Source organism: Canis lupus, chromosome 33 (assembly GCF_048164855.1).
Source record: "Canis lupus baileyi chromosome 33, mCanLup2.hap1, whole genome shotgun sequence".
Classification (NCBI taxonomy): domain Eukaryota; kingdom Metazoa; phylum Chordata; class Mammalia; order Carnivora; family Canidae; genus Canis; species Canis lupus.
Window position 1 is genome coordinate 34,486,790 of NC_132870.1, and position 18,590 is coordinate 34,505,379.

Consider the following 18,590-nt stretch of genomic DNA (forward strand, 5'->3'; position numbering starts at 1 on the left):
ATGATGGTTGTGGTCACTGTTCTACGGCGCAGCCTATTTACCTGCCTTACTGGTTAGAAACAAGTTAGTGCTGGTACATGGTCAATTGATCACACTTTCAGAAGAGAAATTCTGCAAGCGCAGCTTAACTGTGCATATCTGACTTGCTAAAAGCACCTATTGTGCACGCAGAACATTTTAGTTTTTGTATTGCTGGACAAATGGCTTGTTTTCAGAGAGTGTAGGGAGAATAAGATAAATTAGGAATAGATGTGGTTTAAAGCATAAATAAGGGAAGTTAAAGAATGTGCAATATGAAATGATAGCAAATTAATTTTTCACAGGCTAGTGATTTATTGCTACTATTTTTTACACAACGGTGTTTGTGCCTCTGCTTATCCCGTCCTTTTATTTATTTATTTAGAGTGTTATTTTTGTACTTATACAGTAAGGATACTCTTGCTCAGTACTCCCCAAAGCATCATCTAGAAAAGGTATGACTATGCTCCACTGGTGCAAATGTTTATAGATGCAACTCACTGTACCTCACAGGATTGCAGCTCAGAGATCCACAATGATTCAGACAAGCAGAGCTTTATCTCTCATGTCACAAAGACAGGCAAGGACATCATGTTCAATGAATGAGTTTAAGAATAAGATATCAAGTGCTAACGTCTGTAGTGGGCTGACTGCAGCAGGCCTCCCAGGGAGTCCCTGAGGTCTGGGTGCCATGGCTTCTGTCAAGTAGCCTCTGGGTTGCCTCTCCATTGCCTCTGACACTTCTACTTATGTCCCTCCCTCAACTCGCAACTTTTTTACTCCCTTACAACCAACATGAAACAAGTCTAATTTCTTCCTTTTATCTAGTGTAAAATTGAAAACCAAACTTTAAAGCATTCTCGTAGTCTAATTATTCATTAGAAACATAAAGCAGCTTTTCCGAATGCTAGATGCAATATGCTTCCACCAAACCTGAGATCATTGCCTGTGAAATAAATCCATTTAATGATGTAACTACAGTCTAAGGAAAAGAGAGGCTTTAAATACAGTAACATATAAATCTTGATAATAAGGAATTGGAGAAAAATAATTGAACTCTATGGATAATCCTCAAATATGGGCAAAAGTACTGTCATTGTGACAAATGGAAAAGTATTATATAAATGTGGGCAAGTGGCTGTCATCCTGAGTGTTTAGTTGCAAGTTATACAATTTGTTGTTTTGTATATCATTTTACTTTGCCTCTTAAGAAGTTACTAGCATCCAAAATAACAGAGAAAGAAAAAAGAGAAAAATAAAATACAAACACAAAGGCCTAATTTTTACTCATAAATTGAAGCAATAACCTCCTCTAAATTGAGTTAAAATATTTGCAGACTTCCAATAGCTTCCTTGCTTTTCCTACGTGTATGACAAACAGAATGTCATGGTAAATTGTATAGATGTTAATATCCATAGCTAGAATATTGATACAGTGTCTTAAATTAGAATTTCAAATCATTTTTTAAAGCATACATTTTTACATGAAGTGGACATTAAGTATTTGGATATTAGTTCTGTGCCTTGTACTATTTAAAAGCAAATCATTTACAGAGTAGTCAGATACAGGTTCATCAGAAAAAATGTTATAACAAATATGAAAAGAAACAATTGCTTCACAGAACAAGAAATATACCCCATTTTAAGGCAGCATGCTCTGTGCTCATGCCACAGCACAAGACTTTTTAAGATAAGCACTCAATATTAGCAGTTAGTTCCCATCTTTGCTTTTGTAGCCCTGCTGGTGTGCCTCTTTTCAGAATGATTCCATTGTGTTTAAAAATATGCCCATTAGCTTGTTAAATTATTGATTAGGCTTTTAGTTCTCATAAAATGTGAAGATAGATTAAATATAGGGGAAGACATCCCTGATGGCCCATCAGATAGGCTTTGGCATTATACTCATATTTTTCTTATAAAAAGCAATTTGTGTCTTTATTTTATTTTGAATATAGGCTGGAACCACACAGGAGATACTCAGTGTCAGTCTGAGAGTATCAGACATTACCAATTTGAATGTCAATATATTTCTCAATTTTTTAAAAAAAGATTTTATCCATTCATTTTTGAGAGAGAGAGAGACAGAGACAGAGACAGAGACAGAGACAGAGAGGCAGAGACACAGGCAGAGGGAGAAGCCGGTTCCATGCAGGGAACCTGATGTGGGATTCGATCCCAGGACCCTGAGATCATGCCCAGAGTTAAAGGCAGATGCTCAACCTCTGAGCCACCCAGATATCACTAGATATTTTTCAATTTAAATACGCATGACAAACATACACACAAAGAAAATATGTTATGACAAATATAGAAAGAAACCATTGCTTCACAGAACAAGAAATATACCCCATTTTAAGGCAGCGTGCCCTGTGCTCATGCCACAGCACTTTTTAAGATAAGCACACACACACACACACACACACACACACACACACACACAACATAACCCTTGTGCAATAATTTTAAGCACCTCAAGTAATACCTTTTACGTCCTGGGCAACTAATAACTCGGTAAATGTTTACATCTATGTTCTTAGATACCAAAAGTAAGGAATATTTACTCAAACCTAATATATTATTCTGCCATTCAATCTAAAAGACCATCATTAGCTTGGAATTCACTATTGAGATATGCCATTTTATTTTTTAAAAAATGTAACACAAACTGAATAATTGGTTAATTGTTGATCTTCTTTAATGCACTATGTTGTTGAATCATAGTCTTAACTTATTTATATAACTTTGTCATATGGTCCTATGTTCTCTTCTGTTTTATTGTTTGATTAGGTACTAAAAAACCATCCTATTTTAGAAAAAAAAAAGGAAATGAGGACCAAAGGGTTCAAGTGATCTTTGTGAGATTATAGGGAATCCCAGAAAATCCAGTGGTCAAAGTTAGGGCATGTGAATTCAGAATCAGTGCTCTTTCCCACATAAGGCTCTGCCAAAGACTTTGGCAATAAGTTCATCTAACTTCCTTGTATTTCCTGCTTTCTCTCTTTTTATCATTTTAATTACCTAGTAGATTTTATTTATAACAATCTGAAAGGTAAAACTAACAACATTCCATAGAATACTTTTCTTAGAATTTTTCTAATAGCATTTCATTTACATATTTTTATATATTTTTAGAAACGGACAAAATAAAAGCCAATATTGCAATATCTACATCTCTATACACATGTACATTTCAATTAAGGTTGGCTCTGAACATTTCAAGATAATATATACTGAAGAAAAATTATTATGTCATTTCAAAAGATTAAGCTATTTCTTAATAGAAATGTGTCATAGAACTAGAAATTAACTCCAATCTTCCAATCTTAAAGAAACACATTTGACTTTAACAGACTTTTCAAAATGTATTTCTCTAAGACCTATTCTTAGAAAGGAGTAGAAGGAGAAGGAAAAAAAGAAAGAAGGAAGGAAAGAAGGAAAGAAGGAAGAAAGGAAAGGAGGGAGGGAGGAAGGAAGGAAAGAAAAAGAAGCACAAAAAATCTCCAAAATCAAACATATCTTACCATCTATAGGTCAGATGGACAGGGAGAATGTAAGCTACTAGGAATGATTTAGTTCATGTCTTTAAATATCCACAGATTAAACTCTAGCTATTGATCTCCTGCTCAGGCTACTTCCCTAAGTAAAGGAGGCTCTCGTTCCATGTGACTTTCAGTGTGGTTTCATGTAAATGTGCACCACCACAGGCATTTATAATTAATTACTATTCTTTTAGTTGTTTTAACATCCTATACCTTTGTCTATTAAAAGGAAGACTTGCTTGGGTGTGCAAAAAAAATTAGACCTTTGTTTTTAATTTGGAGCAAGTTTAATGAAGGAAATAATGCCAAACAGTGTAAGACTTAAGAGATAGTGATTAAAATATTATCCCAAGAGTCTTCATTTATTGCATAAATCAGAAAATATAGAAAATAATTTTGGGTTGCTGGTATAATTCACATTGGTTTGGTCTGCCTACAGTGGGATAGTACCAACATGAAATCTGGAACCAGAATGCCTGGTTATGAGGACTATCTCTGCCTCATTGTACCAGTTAAGTTCCCTGAATCTCAGACTTCTCTACTGAAAAGGAAAACAATAACTTAGTTTATAGGTTTATGTTGCTCAATGAATTGAGGTATGCTAAAACAGTTTTTAAAATGAAAAACATTTGAAAGTTATCATTATACATATTCAGCTAAAGTAACTTATAGGATAGTTAACATAACAAATATAATTTTAAATTATTTGATTTATATCTCAGATATATTTTATAAATAAAGTTGGTATTTCTTCTGGCGAAATCAACTGTAAATATATCATGTTTATTATAATTAACATGTTTTCCAGTTAAATCAAAAAATGTCATATATATTAATATCAGAGTACAAATCACTAAATTCGATATCTAATACATGAAGTTCTTTGGTAGCCTTCATGTTATTTCTTAATAAATGCAAATCTCATCTTCCAGAATCACCTTTGACAACTGTAGTTAAAAATCAATATAGGGGGAGACTGTTAAATGGAATCCTTTGTTTCAAAAAGTGCAATGAGTAGATTTTAGAAACAAACACTACTCAAAGGTTATAGTGCAATGGACTGATGTTTCCTTGCCTTATTCCTATATACCCTAAATCAAAGAGCACCCCCAGACCTCTCCCCATCTCCTTGCCCTCCAGGGCACTGACATATTGTGTATTTGTTTGGTTATTTATTGTTGCTTCCCTCACTCGCATGTTGAATGTAAGCTCTTGAGCCCAGTCACTCTACTGCTGCTGTATCCTCAATGTTTCATAAGATGCCTGGCACATACTAGGTGCACAACAAATATCCATTAAATAAAAAATGAGTTCTTGGTAACATAGACTTCTTTTGCTAATAGAAAATGTGGAGTAACTTAACTGCTTTCTAATTATTCCCCATATTCTAAAGACGTGAGGGGAAAAACAAAATGCTATCCTAAAACCCTGAAAACAGCTGGCATTTAACAAGATACGATGAATTGCTAAATTACATTTTTTATTTGTGTTTTCCATTTCCATTATCAGACTAAATGCAACAGAAGTTCCATTCTGCATCTGATTATTTACCAGTGTCCCAGTTTTTCAGTCATAATATTTAGTTAGTGAATTATTAACAAATCAGAACTGTTTTGATTCAAGACCGACTAGAGTGTAAACACTGATCTTCCTGAATAAAGAAGTTGGGCAGTGACTTCACCAAAGCAGCAGTAAATAGGGCAGCTGTTCTAACAGGGAACAGAAGGCTCCTGCTATATTTCAATGAGCAGGAGCTTTACTCTCCATTTTTCTTGTACATTAATAGAGGCCTAAGTCATTAAAAGGCAGCTCATGCTCCCAACCATATCGTTATCGCATATATTTGTGTTTTGTTTTCCTTTTAGTAGTCAAGTCAGAACTGAGGTTTTAGATGTTGCAGTAATTGCCTTTTAGAATAACCTAATTTTGAGCAAAGACCTGCCGTTGTTACCCACAGAGAGACAGACAACCAAAACTGCTTCCCATCTGAGCTACTTAGCATCCCTCTCTTTTCAAAAGAGATCTCTTTTCAAGAGATCAATCTCCTTTCCAACCATGTTGCAATGGTGACACATAAAAGTCACTGAAGTGCAAGATCATAACCCTAGGAATAATCATGGACACACTAATGGGTAGAGAATACACGTCCATCAGTCATCAATGTAATCTACTAACAGCCTCACAGTCTGGCAGTTTTCAGTGAAAAGAGGAGTCATCTCCATTTATTCGATCAATCAGTTGACATAAACTTATTAAATGCCTACTAAGTGTCTGTCAGTCTCTTAGGAACTGGAGATATAATCTTGAATGAATTATACATGGTTTTGACTAAAGGTGCATAGGTGCATAGTGTCAAATGGGGGATCTAGAAAAGATAATACTGGATTATAATACAACATGATTTGGAAATCCTGTGATCTACGATGCAGGGGATTGGGAACTGATCTAAGACTTGTGGAAGGGTTCTTGAAAAGTGGAACCATGGAGCTGAGATCTGAAAGATGGCAAGTTATAGACACTTCAGGTGAGGAAATGAGTTGGAGTAATGTTGGGTGACATGTAGCTAAGGTCACGCAGCTTAGACAGAAGGATCTGTTTATGTGAAAGACAGTTGATGAGAATTGCATTTTAGAAACTCAAACTCCAAAAAGGGAGTGGGGGAATAAGAGAAAGGAAAAAAAAAACAATTCATATAGATCTTTTAAATTCTTGAAGGGTTTGAACTTTAATACTAAAACCAACAATGAAACAATGAAGGATTTTGAGCAGGGATGAGACATAGTCAGATATGCATTTCAGGAAATATCCTGATTGCCTTACAAAATAGTATGAATTGGAGATTAGGAGGCTTTTATAGGCATATGATTCATACATAATGATGACTTGAACAGTAGCAATGGGAAAGGAGAGAAATTAAACAGTTTCGAGTTATGTTAAGATAATGAATTTCAAAGAATGATGTCAGCAACATGGATGAATAAGAGGTCCCCTACCCCAACAACAATTTGGTATATATTCATAGACAAAAGTAACATTGAGGGAGCTGTAGGATCCAATATCATGTGCCAAGGAACCTGGAAGGAGTCTCTCTCAGTACTGCATCAGATAATAGGAATGCAGACTTTGGTCTAGCTGTAAACCCTGAGGTGGCCTCTAAACTAGTTTTATCCCCTCTGGGATGTGGTCCAGGAGAATACTCTCTTAGACAAGAGAGTCTTTGTGAAAGTCCAGGCTCCCATTGGAGAAGTTCCAGCACACCACTGCTAGCCAAAAAAATAAATAATAATAATAAAAAAACACAAGTTTGGATGCATTGGACAGGCTAAGAGCAATACTTTTACTTTACCCACATCATCTCTCCCCCAAAATGGCACAGTTTGGGGCCAAGAGAGATTTTCTCAGCCCATGATTTCTCCTGAGGGAGAAAGTGAGGTGATGTGAGTCAGCACTAGGCTTTTAGATCTGCACAGAATGCTGCCAAAGAGGCCCGTTTCCTTACAACTTATCCAGAGTACAGAGTCGTGAGCTGTGTGATTGGAAGGTGGGAAGACGCTTGCCTAGTGGCAAATAATACTCTTATTTAAAGGGAAATGGATCCTACTAACCAATCAGACTCTATCAAGAAGCCTGTCCAGAAGCCTCTGAACATACCTGCCCATAGAACTCCTTCAAACAGCCCACAGACAACCTCAGTGCTCTGCATCCCTTACCCACACACTTCTTCACCCTGTGACTGTCTCTCAGTGCATACTCCTAAGGGGTAGCAAGAACAAACATTAAGAGATAACCAGTGAGCACATGCAGAAAACTGGCCAGAATCTCTCAGCCACAGAGAAACCACAAATATGAGCTTTAGCTCCATCCTACCTCCAAAGCAAAAGAGAGGCTGTCAGAACCCAGCATGGTGTGTTACAAGATTGGAAGGCATACAAGTTTAAGAATTCAGCCAAAGAGCAAGAAGCCTGGAGCAAGTGTGTTCATACAAAGACTGAGAAAGCCTCAGAATCCCTAGCAGAGCTAAAGGATGGCATTTTTTTCTCCAAGTCCATTAGTGAAGACCGGAAGAGGTGACTATCTTCAAATATGTTGAGAGAGATGCAAGACTTCATGGAACACAAAAAAATCAAGGAAACATGACACTACTAAAGGATCACAATAATTTTCCAGTAACTGACCTTAAAGACATGGAGATTGTACAATATTATTCATCCAGAGAAAGAAGGAAATCCTGCTGTTTGCAATGATATGGATGGATTTTGTGGGTATTTTGCTAAGTGAAAGAAGTCGGACAGGAAAAGGCAAACACTATATAATGTCACATATATGTGTCATCTAAAAAAGCCAAACTCAGAGTAACAGAGAGTAGAAGGGTGGTTACCAGGGCCTGTGGGGTGAGGGAAATGGGGAGACATTTCGTCAAAGGATACAAACTTCCACTTATAAGAGGAATACGTTCTAGGATCTAATTTACAGCATAGTGATTATAGATAATCTTGTATTACATACTTGCAGATTGCTAAGAGAGTAAGTCTTATTTGTTCTCACCACAAAAAAGGAGATAGTAATTATGTGAGGTGATGGAGGCATTAACTAACCCTACTGTGGTAATAATTTTGTGAAATATGTGTAACAAATCATCACATTGCACATCTTAATCTCACACAATATTATATGTCAATTATAGCTCCGTAAAGATGAGGAAAAGGTAATAAATCTCTAATGAGATTTATTGTCCGGTTGCATGTGAGTGATTAAAAACAATAACAGATCAAATATTTTACTCTGTTTCCTGCCTTAGGCAACTGGATGGATACTGGAACAGTTTTAACAAAACGAAAGAATGAATTAAAAGAAATAAAAACTTTAAAATAGTGGTATAGAGGACCAGAGGGAGTTATAAATGTAAGCACATATTCTTGCTGTGGCTGCTCTGAGAATCTTGGTAAGACCATATAAATTTATACAGACTTCAATATACATGATATTCTCTAGCATTGTACTAGTTAGGAGCCAGATGTGGACCTGAATGGTGAAGACCATTAAATTCTTATAGAATTAGGGATTTGACAAATTAATTAAATGGAAGAAAAGGGGGGGAGCAACATATTTCTTAGTAATTATTAGAAGACAGAGATAGAAATTATCCCCAATGTGCTCTCCAAAATTAGTAACATTTTCAATCTTTTATTTATTTATTTTAAAATATATATGTACTTGTTTATTTGAGAGAGAGAGAGAGAGAAAGCACAAGCTGGGGGAGGGGGAGGGTCAGAGGGAGAGGGAGAAGCAGACCCCTCACTGAACAGGGAGCCTGACATGGGGCTCCATTCCAGGACCCTGAGATTATGACCTGAGCCAAAGCAGATGCTAAACCAATTGAGCCACCCAGGTGCCCCCATTTAAATTCTTTTAAAGTACATTTTTGTATTTTATTTTTTAAAGATTTATTTATTTATTTATTTATTTATTTATTTATTTATTTAAAAGGGATAGGCAAAAAAGAGAGGGAGAGAGAGAGAATCTCAATCAGACTTCCTACTGAGTGCAGAGCCAGATGCAGGGTTAGATCTTAGGGCTCAGAGCTCATGACCTGAGCTAAAATCAAGATGTCCAATGTTTAAATGACTGAGCCACCCAAGTGCCCTTATTTCTATGTTTTAAGTAACTCATTTTATAGTTCAAGTTAACCATATTAAAAAAATACTTTTACCTATAGTTTTCTACTGAGGAGCTTTGAAAAGCATTGACAATTACCCAGACATTTTTAACTCCACAGAACTCACTTACCTTCTAACTGTTTAAACAGCAAGAAGGTAGTCTGATAAGTGACAATTATGAAATTGGGGATATGCACTATGCCCTTCTAAAAGAGAAGCAGAAGACTAAAGAATTCACTTATGCTGATTTTTTTCTTTCTCCTACCTTTGGAGAGTTATGATAAAAAGGGTAGTTAGGATCCCTGAAAAGGGGAAAAAATGAGTTCCTAGGCTAGAATTCAAGTTAAAACTATATAGAAGAATTTTTAAGCTTCCTTCTAGTTCTAGCTCAGTTTTCCTTTGTAGGACTCATACATTTCTTCTGAGTCAAGGTGATACCAAGGAAAACATCTTGGTTTTATTTATTTTGCATATAATTACAAAGAGGAATTCCCTTCATGCAAGGGATTCCAAAGAGCAAGAAGCTCAGGGTGTGTGGCTTCAGTGGCAAGTGAGGAGTTGGTGTAAAAACTTGAGTAGAACTTGGACCTCCCACATCTGTTCTCTGTGCTATGGGATATGGGTGCCAACCGTCACTGCTGGAACTTCTAATGAATACACACAGGTCTCCTGAGAGGGGTAGCATTTGAATGCCTGCCATACTGAGACCATCCTGGATGAACTGGTGTTAACCAGTGAATTGATGATTCATGAATAGCCTCGACCAAACTAAGGAAAGAATCAGGGAGCTTCATTAGAAGTAAGGAGAAACTACCCATGTAGAATTGCAAAGAGAAAAAAAAATGATGAAGATAAAACATCCAATAACTATGGGAAAATATCAAAAAGTATAATATATGCATAACTGAAGTACCATAATAAGAAAATAGATTAGAGTATAAGAAAGTTGAAAGTAATAGTAGCTGAGAAATTTTGAAAATTAATGATAAATACAACACCACAGATCCAGGAAGCTCTGAAAATGCCACACAGGATAAATGCCAATTAAATAAACAAACAAATAAACCATACCTATAAAGCTAGAGAAAAACTACAGCTTACCTGTAGACATGCAAAGGTCAGAATTATAGTGGACTTTTCATTAGAAACTATGCAAGCAAAGAGAGAATGGAATAAAATATTGAAAATATTGAAAAATTAAAAACCACTGATTTAGATTTCTATATCCAAAATATTATCCCTGAAAAACAAAGGAGAAGTAAATACTTTTACAAAGAAAAATTGAGGAAATTCTTTGTCAGCAGACTTGCTATAAAAAAATTTTAATTAAAAAAATTAAAGTAGTTCTTGAGGAAGAAGAAAGATGTTGTAGTTCAGAATCTATATAAAAAAGAAAAGTGTTTGAAGGAATAAATAAAAGTAAACTAAAATATTTTATTTTTCTTATTCTTAATTGATCTAAAAGATCATTGTATACAGCAATAATAGTAACAATGCATTGAGTAAACTATACCTTATGAATAAATGAAATGAATTTAAGATCATGGGATCCCGGGGTGGCTCAGCAGTTTAGCGCCTGCCTTTGGCCCAGAGTGTGATCCTGGAGACCTGGGATCGAGTCCCACCTCGGGCTCCCTGCATGGAGCCTGCTTCTCCCTCTGCCTGTGTCTCTGCCTCTCTGTGTGTGTGTCTATCATAAATAAATAAATAAATCTTTTAAAAAAATTAAAAAAAATTAATATAAGATCATAAGAAATGAGAGGGAAGAATTGTGAATAGTCTGTCACAAGGTATTTGCACTACACCTGAAGCAGAATAGTGTTATTTAAAAAGTCTTAAGTTACTTAAAAATGTATTTTGCAAACTCCAGAACCATCACTAAAATTTTTTTAAGAAGTATGATTGATATACTAAAAGGGAAGATAAAATGGAGTCATCTAAAGTGTTCAGTTAAAAAAAAATAAAGTGTTCAGTTAAAACCAGTGAAAACATAAAAAGAAAAGGGAGCAAAGAGCAAGCGCAACAAATATAAAGTAGCTAAAACATGGTAGATAATAATCAAACTATATCAGTAATCCCATTAATTATAAATGGTCTAAGTACACCAATTAAAATACAGAGATTGTCAGAATTGATTTTTAAAAAGACCCAACTCTATGTTGTCTACAAAAAACTCACTTTACATATAAAGACTCAGCTAGGTTAAAAGTAAAAGTTTGGAGAAAGATTTACCATGCTAATGCAAAGCAAAGAAAGTAGAGTTCCTACATTAACTTCTGAAAAGCAGGCTTCAGAATAAGAAAGATTATCATGGATAAATAGTATATACACTGCCAAGAGCAGACACTAGACTTTGCACACTCATACATCTACTCATACATACACACACACATTCACACATGCACACACACAAATACTTAGGTATACTCATGTACTCACACACATTCATTTGCACATTCATTCATACACATATGCACATCCACACCAACTCCAAGATACTGGGGAGACAAGCCAACATAGCACTAGGAGAAGAAAAGAATTTTGATTTTGGTTTAAAATCACAAGTTTTAACTTAAAATACCTATAATGTTCTTATAACTGAAAGTGGCTATAGAATTATGGATCCTGGTTTAAGATATTCTCATGGAACCTTTACTTTGCAGGAAGCAGGGTTCAATATAGCACAGGTGAGAGTTCTCATAAATGTATATATTCATGTTTTCCAATAATAGTTTTCTAATGGATTCCAGTGATAGGGTACCTTTTAAAAATATTTTATCTAAATACTTTAACAGAAGTAATGTTTATTATAAAACTTGTTTTAACATGCGTGAAATCAATATCACTTGTATTATTGATTTGAATTAGCTTAGAGAGGTTTTGTTCCTTACAGGAAAGTATCTGTGTTTGTTTTTTTTGTTGTTGTTTTTATTTTTGCTTTCTAATCTTTTAGTAAAGAAGTCATATAAATGATGTGAATGGTTCTCCAGTTTATGCTAATCAAAGCATATTAGAATAAATCCTCTATTGAAACCTCACAATTGACAAATAATATAAAAGTACATATTGTGATATTTAAAAATAGAGGTAATGTGTGGAGTTTCCTCAAAGAGTTAAAAATAGACCTGCCCTACAACCCAGCAATTGCACTGCTGGGGATTTACCCCAAAGATACAGATGCAATGAAACACCGGGACACCTGCAACCCGATGTTTCTAGCAGCAATGTCCACAATAGCCAAACTGTGGAAGGAGCCTCAGTGTCCATCGAAAGATGAATGGATACAGAAGATGTGGTCTATGTATACAATGGAATATTACTCAGGCATTAGAAATGACAAATACCCACCATTTGCTTCAACGTGGATGGAACTGGAGGGTATTATGCTGAGTGAAAAAAGTCAATCGGAGAAGGACAAACATTATATGGTCTCATTCATTTGGGGAATATAAATAACAGTGAACGGGAATAGAAGGGAAGGGAGAAGAAATGTGTGGGAAATATCAGAAAGGGAGACAGAACATAAAGACTCCTAACTCTGGGAAACGAACTAGGGGTGGTGGAAGGGGAGGAGGGCGGAGGGTGAGGGTGAGTGGGTGATGGGCACTGAGGGGGGCACTTGACGGGACGAGCACTGGGTATTATTCTGTATGTCAGCAAATTGAACACCAATAAAAAATAAATTTATTATTAAGAAAAATAAGAGCTTTTACCAGAAAAATAAAATAAAATACAGAGAAATTAAAAAAAAATAAAAAATAGAGGTACTGAAATTTTGATTACAGTGATCCAGGTGGCTAAAATGGGTTTGGTTTGAGGGCCAACCCTACTGGGTGATAGTAACTTCACAGTGGTTTTACAATATATATAAAAGATCTAAGAAATTAAAATTTTATCTCTCTATTTCACCTTTCCCCCCCCTTCTCTCTTTTCTATTCTCAGTTGTATACTGATATAACTATGGGTTTTGCTGGCCTCAGTATTTTTATTACACTAGCGAAATGTTCTATAGTTTCCAAGCTGTCAAAATCTGATCTGCACGCCAGCAGGCTATATTTTAAAATACATGAATAGCATTGGGAACAAAAACATTCCTGTCAAGTGTCCATTTTCCAGTACCAAAACCGCCCCATCCTTGGTTATCTGTCACAGCAGTTCTTCGAGATTTGAGTGTTTAACATGTGTCATATCCTGACAATCTACCATTACAGATGATAGTCTGCTATTATAGATTAAAAAGTATACCTCATTCACTACTGTTGGATCTCCTAGAACACTTGGATCTGGTAACTCAACAAACAGCTGCAGTAACACAAAAGGAGTGTTGAAAGAGATTTTGGGTTGACAGAGCACTAATTTTAATAATGACAAATTGCCTCAGAATTCAACACTTTTCATATTCATGACCCTTCTGCTCCTGAAACAAAATAATTTATGTGCCGGAAAATTGTCTCTGCTTTAATTTGGTACCCTTCTAGACATCATGTGTTTTTATCTCAGCACATTTAACAAGAGTTAAATGTTTTCTTAATAATATTTCTTCAATGAAAAATCAGAGGTTAACATATGAATGGATTTTTTTTTTTGCTCTTCTGAGTGTCCATTGCACTTTGAACATGGCATTATATTATTGTTTACTATATTTTAAGAAATGAATTAATTATTTCTTCCACTAGATTCTGAGCACATTTGGAGCAGGCATAAATTTTATAAATTTCTTTATCTTGAACTCTTCATACTTCCTGGAATAAGACAAAATAAGTGCCACAAATTCAGATGCATATATGGGTTGGCAATTAAGTTATAATAAGACAGTTTACATTTATAAATGTATTTATTTTTTTAAGAGTTTACTTATTCATGAGAGACAGAGAGAGAAGCAGAGAGAGAGCAGAGAGACAAGAGAAGTAGGCTCCCTGCAGGAGCTGGATATGGGACTTGATCCCGGGACTCCAGGATCACACCCTGAGCCCTGAGCTGAAGGCAGATGCTCAACTGCTGAGTCACCCAGGCGCCTCTACATTTATAAATTAAAAAAAAAAAAAAGAAATGCATGATGAAAGTTCAAATTCACATTCAAGACAACAGGGAATGCTGATGTTAGTACTGACTCGGTAAGCTCACACTTTGCTCTCTATTGTCCCATGGATGGTCATGTCATTTTTCAAAAGACTTCATATAAATTTTTGCTAATACATTTATAGTTTTTTTTTAAATGAAAAACAATATACTTCCCAAACAAAACACATGGGTTGAATTGAAGTCATTCGTTGACATTTTTTCAAACTTTGAAGAAGGTACTCAGTAAATGGCTATATACATGGCTAAGAGCAGGGCATCAAAAACATATATTTCCATAGCCCACTCATTTTGAAGTATGGTTTCATTAACTAGTTGTTTGTATTTTTAAATTTATCATTTATCAAATCACATACATTTATGTTAATTAAGAAAACAAATACAGATTCTACTGATAATGAGATTAAAGTTCTACAAACACGTTGAAAAGATAAAGTGCAGGACAATTTCTCTTTTTTGCATATACAAGTCTATAAATGAAGAACATAAAGACATAGTTTCAAATTACATGAGTGCCTGCAGAATGTGAATAGGTGCTTTTCTTTTAATTTAAATATTTTAAGCCATCATTTATTGATTAAGCAGTCTTTTACTTATCCCTTTGTGAATCTCTAAATTTTACTAATGGGATCCATGTGGCTCTCTTGCAAATGAAAAAGGTTATTAAAGATGAAATGAAATCATTATTGAGCTTTCTTAAAATATTTTTTTAAACATACATATTAAAATTTAGAAATTGACAGATAAATGGAAGACTGCTTGATCAATATGTGGTAGCTTAAAAAATTTTTTTTTAAGATTTTATTTTATTTATTCATGAGAAACACAGAAAGAGAGAGGTAGAGACATTGGCAGAGGCAGAAGCAGGCTCCATGAAGGGAGTCCAATGTAGGACTCGATCCTGGGACTCCAGGATCACACCCTGAGCTGAAGGCAGATGCTCAACCACTGAGCCACTCAGGCATCCCTTAAAATTTTAAATTAAAGGAAAAGCAACTGTTCACATTCTGCAGGCTCTCATGTGATTTGAAAACTCTTTATGTTCATGATAAAATTATTACACATATTTATATTTCCATGAGATTGCTGCTTAATAGGGAAATATCATATGTAAAAAGAGAAATTTGAACAGCTACAGCATTTTTCCTAATTTTATTGAGTTATATTTACTAGAGATCATTGACAATTATTATGTGGAAACAAAATATAATCCAATAAAAGTGTCAACAAAAAAGTAAGATAAAAATTATGAAAAAAAGCAATGTACCATATTGTAAGGGATTTGGATGAATACAGTAGATAATATTTGCTTTAAGAGTAGGGAGGAGTTCTTCTGTGTGTTGGCATGGGTGTGGTCTAGGAAGAGTTAATAAAAAAGAGCAATATCTATTAGACTTTGAATATAAGTAATTTTTTTAACTACCTCAGAAAAAAGTGCTTGCTATTGCTTTGTTCTGGGTAGAATGGAATGCATGAAAATGAGACACAGAGGTTCTTTGGGGAAAAGCAAATTTTATGACCTGACTGTGTCCTCTTAAAATTTGTATGTTGAAGCCCTAGCCGCCAATACCTCAGAATGGGACTGTGTTTGGAGATAGAACTTCTAAAGAAGTGATTAAGTTAAAATGAGGCCTTCAGGATGAGCCCTAATCTATTTTTAACTGGTATCATTAAAAAAAGGAAAGTGATACCAAGGATGCACAAAGGAAAGACCAGTGAGGAAACAGTGATATGGCAGCCATGTGCAAGCCTACAGGTCTCAGAGGAAATGAAACCTTTTGACACCTAGAGCATAGACTTCTAGTCTCCAGAACTGTGTGGAAATAAACTTCTGTTGTTTAAGCCACCAGTCTGTGGTATTTTGTTATGGCAGCCCTAGCAAACTAATACAGTGAGCATGCCATTTTAGCAGGAGTAGAGAGCTTCCTCTGTTTAAGAAAGCTTGAGGCTTGATGGAGATGACTGAATCAATCAGCACTGAAAGATATTTATGAATTAATAGGCAAAGGAGTGGGCGGCACATAAGGCATGTTTCACTGTTTTACGTAGTAAGGAAGTGTCAGTACATGTAACTATCCTCCTTCTTCTTCATTTTTGGAATTGAACATGGAATTGAATGTACATCATATTCTTCTAAGTATAAAGAAAAGTGCCTGGATTCATTAAAGAACTCTTGAGATGAATGCAGAAACCACTTTCTGGGAGCTATTTGCTGTTTTTCTGAAAGTTATTATCTACTTTGTGTGAAGGTTTCACATTCCCAATTTGTGGTGAAGAGAAATAAATATTTGTGATACAAGCCATCAGGTTTTGAACTTGAAATAATGGAATAGGTTGCACATCACCAAGTATTATCTAATTTGTGACGTACTATAAACCTCTTAAATTATCGTGCTTACAGTTTATGGTTTTGCTCATTACCTCATAGATTTTGGTAGAACTAATCACTTTTGATCGGAAAATTATTTTCTCTGAGATACCATCTGCTTCATTCAGTAAGAAAATGAGAAACACATGATGAAGGAGTGAGTGATGGAAAGAGAGAAATCCAGCAGCTACATGGTACTGGGTTTTCCTCATGTCCTTATCTCCTAGTCTGCTTGTTGGCAAATAACAAACTGAAGTTTTGAGTATTTATAGGTGAGTATCAAGGGCTTACATTTTTGAACCCCTTGCAAACAAAAGATCTCACTAGAGGACTGAAAAAAAACAGAAAAGATAAGAAACAGTTATACCTCTTTGTGAGTATGTGGAATTATCTATTAGATAGGCCCATGTAGATTCTTTTTAGGAAGTGCATAATAGCAATGAATCCATTGTGAATTACAACCCAGAAAATGACCATCCAGCAGCAATAGAGACAAATTTAAAACCAAGTATTCCTAAATGTACTAAAGGTTTGTTCTCAAAGAATCTGAATTCAGAATCATGTTCTATATGAGAAACTAGGTTATCTAGGAAGAAAGACTTTAAAGAATTATCTGGGTTTATCTTGGGATATTCTAAGGAACAACAGCAACACTTTGTTTACTGTAAAAAATGATTTTATTTCAAAAGTTAAATGTGATTTGTAATATACAGAAAGAAACTAGATAAATAGAAATTAGCAAATATTGTGACAATCTGATCTGGATTGTTTTAAGAATCATGCAGGATATTATCAACCTGAATGAGAGGTCAGTGCTTAAGTGACAACTGTTTAAGGAGACATGGTCTGGACATACATCCATAAGGCTTCACGCTGACTTACAGGTTAACAAGGATAAGTTGACATTCAGCTGCAGATACACAGAAGAGGCTCTGTGATTAAACCTTGTAAAGCACTGCCTGTCTGTTGGCACAAAAACAAACAGGCATCCATGCGTGGATCTGCTTAATAATTATTCTATGAAATCCCAAACTATCTAGCTTAAAGTAATTTGGCATTTAGAATCCTTCAAATATTAGATAATACGTCTGTTCACCTGGAGCACATTCAATCCATTTATTAAAATAGTGAGTTTGTTTTCCACCTGCAACTTCATTTTTTCACCTTTTGGATTACAGGTAAACAAAGGACACTGATAGTCTACCCAGGGATTTCCACTTGGTGTTACAAGGCAATCGCAAGTTTTCTTTACTGCCTCCATTATGGTGAAAAGGGAGGTAGATCTCATGTAATTGGTTGTCTGGGTCCTAGTCAGCCTTCTAGTTTTGGGTTTTGTATATTGATACCTCTGTCTCCCCCTGTTCGTTGCAGCTGGCACTCATCTTAGAAAGTAAGTACACCATACTACAAGTGAGGGAAATTTCAGGGATAAATAACATACCTGAGAAGTATAATCAGTTCAGTCTCAAGCTGCTCATTCAGTACGGACCAAGCTAACAAGCACTTATTTGCCTAGTCACTGATTCAGAGGATAGCTGAGGTTTAAAAATGTCTAATCAGGGGAGGTGGGGCGAGATGGCGGAAGAGTAGGGTCCCCAAGTCACCTGTCCCCACCAAACTACCTAGAGAACCTTCAAATCATCCTGAAAATCTACGGATTCGGCCTGAGATTTAAAGAGAGGACAGCTGGAATGCTACAGTGAGAAGAGTTCACGCTTCTATCCAGGTAGGAAGACGGGGAAAAAGAAATAAAGGAACAAAGGCCTCCAAGGGGGAGGGGCCCGCGAGGAGCCGGGCTGAGGCCGGGGCGAGTGTCCCCAGGACAGGAGAGCCCCGTCCAGGAGGAGCAGGAGCTGCACCGACCTTCCCGGGGGAAAGGGGCTCGCGGGGAGGTGGAGCAGGACCCAGGAGGGCGGGGATGCGCTCGGG

General features: G+C 35.8%; 1 protein-coding gene across 1 annotated transcript in view; it reads right to left on the reverse strand.

Moving 5' to 3' along the window:
* The window catches only part of LOC140623592 (bifunctional heparan sulfate N-deacetylase/N-sulfotransferase 4-like), a 285,724-nt gene that overhangs the window by 45,219 nt on the left and 221,915 nt on the right, over positions 1-18,590 (reverse strand).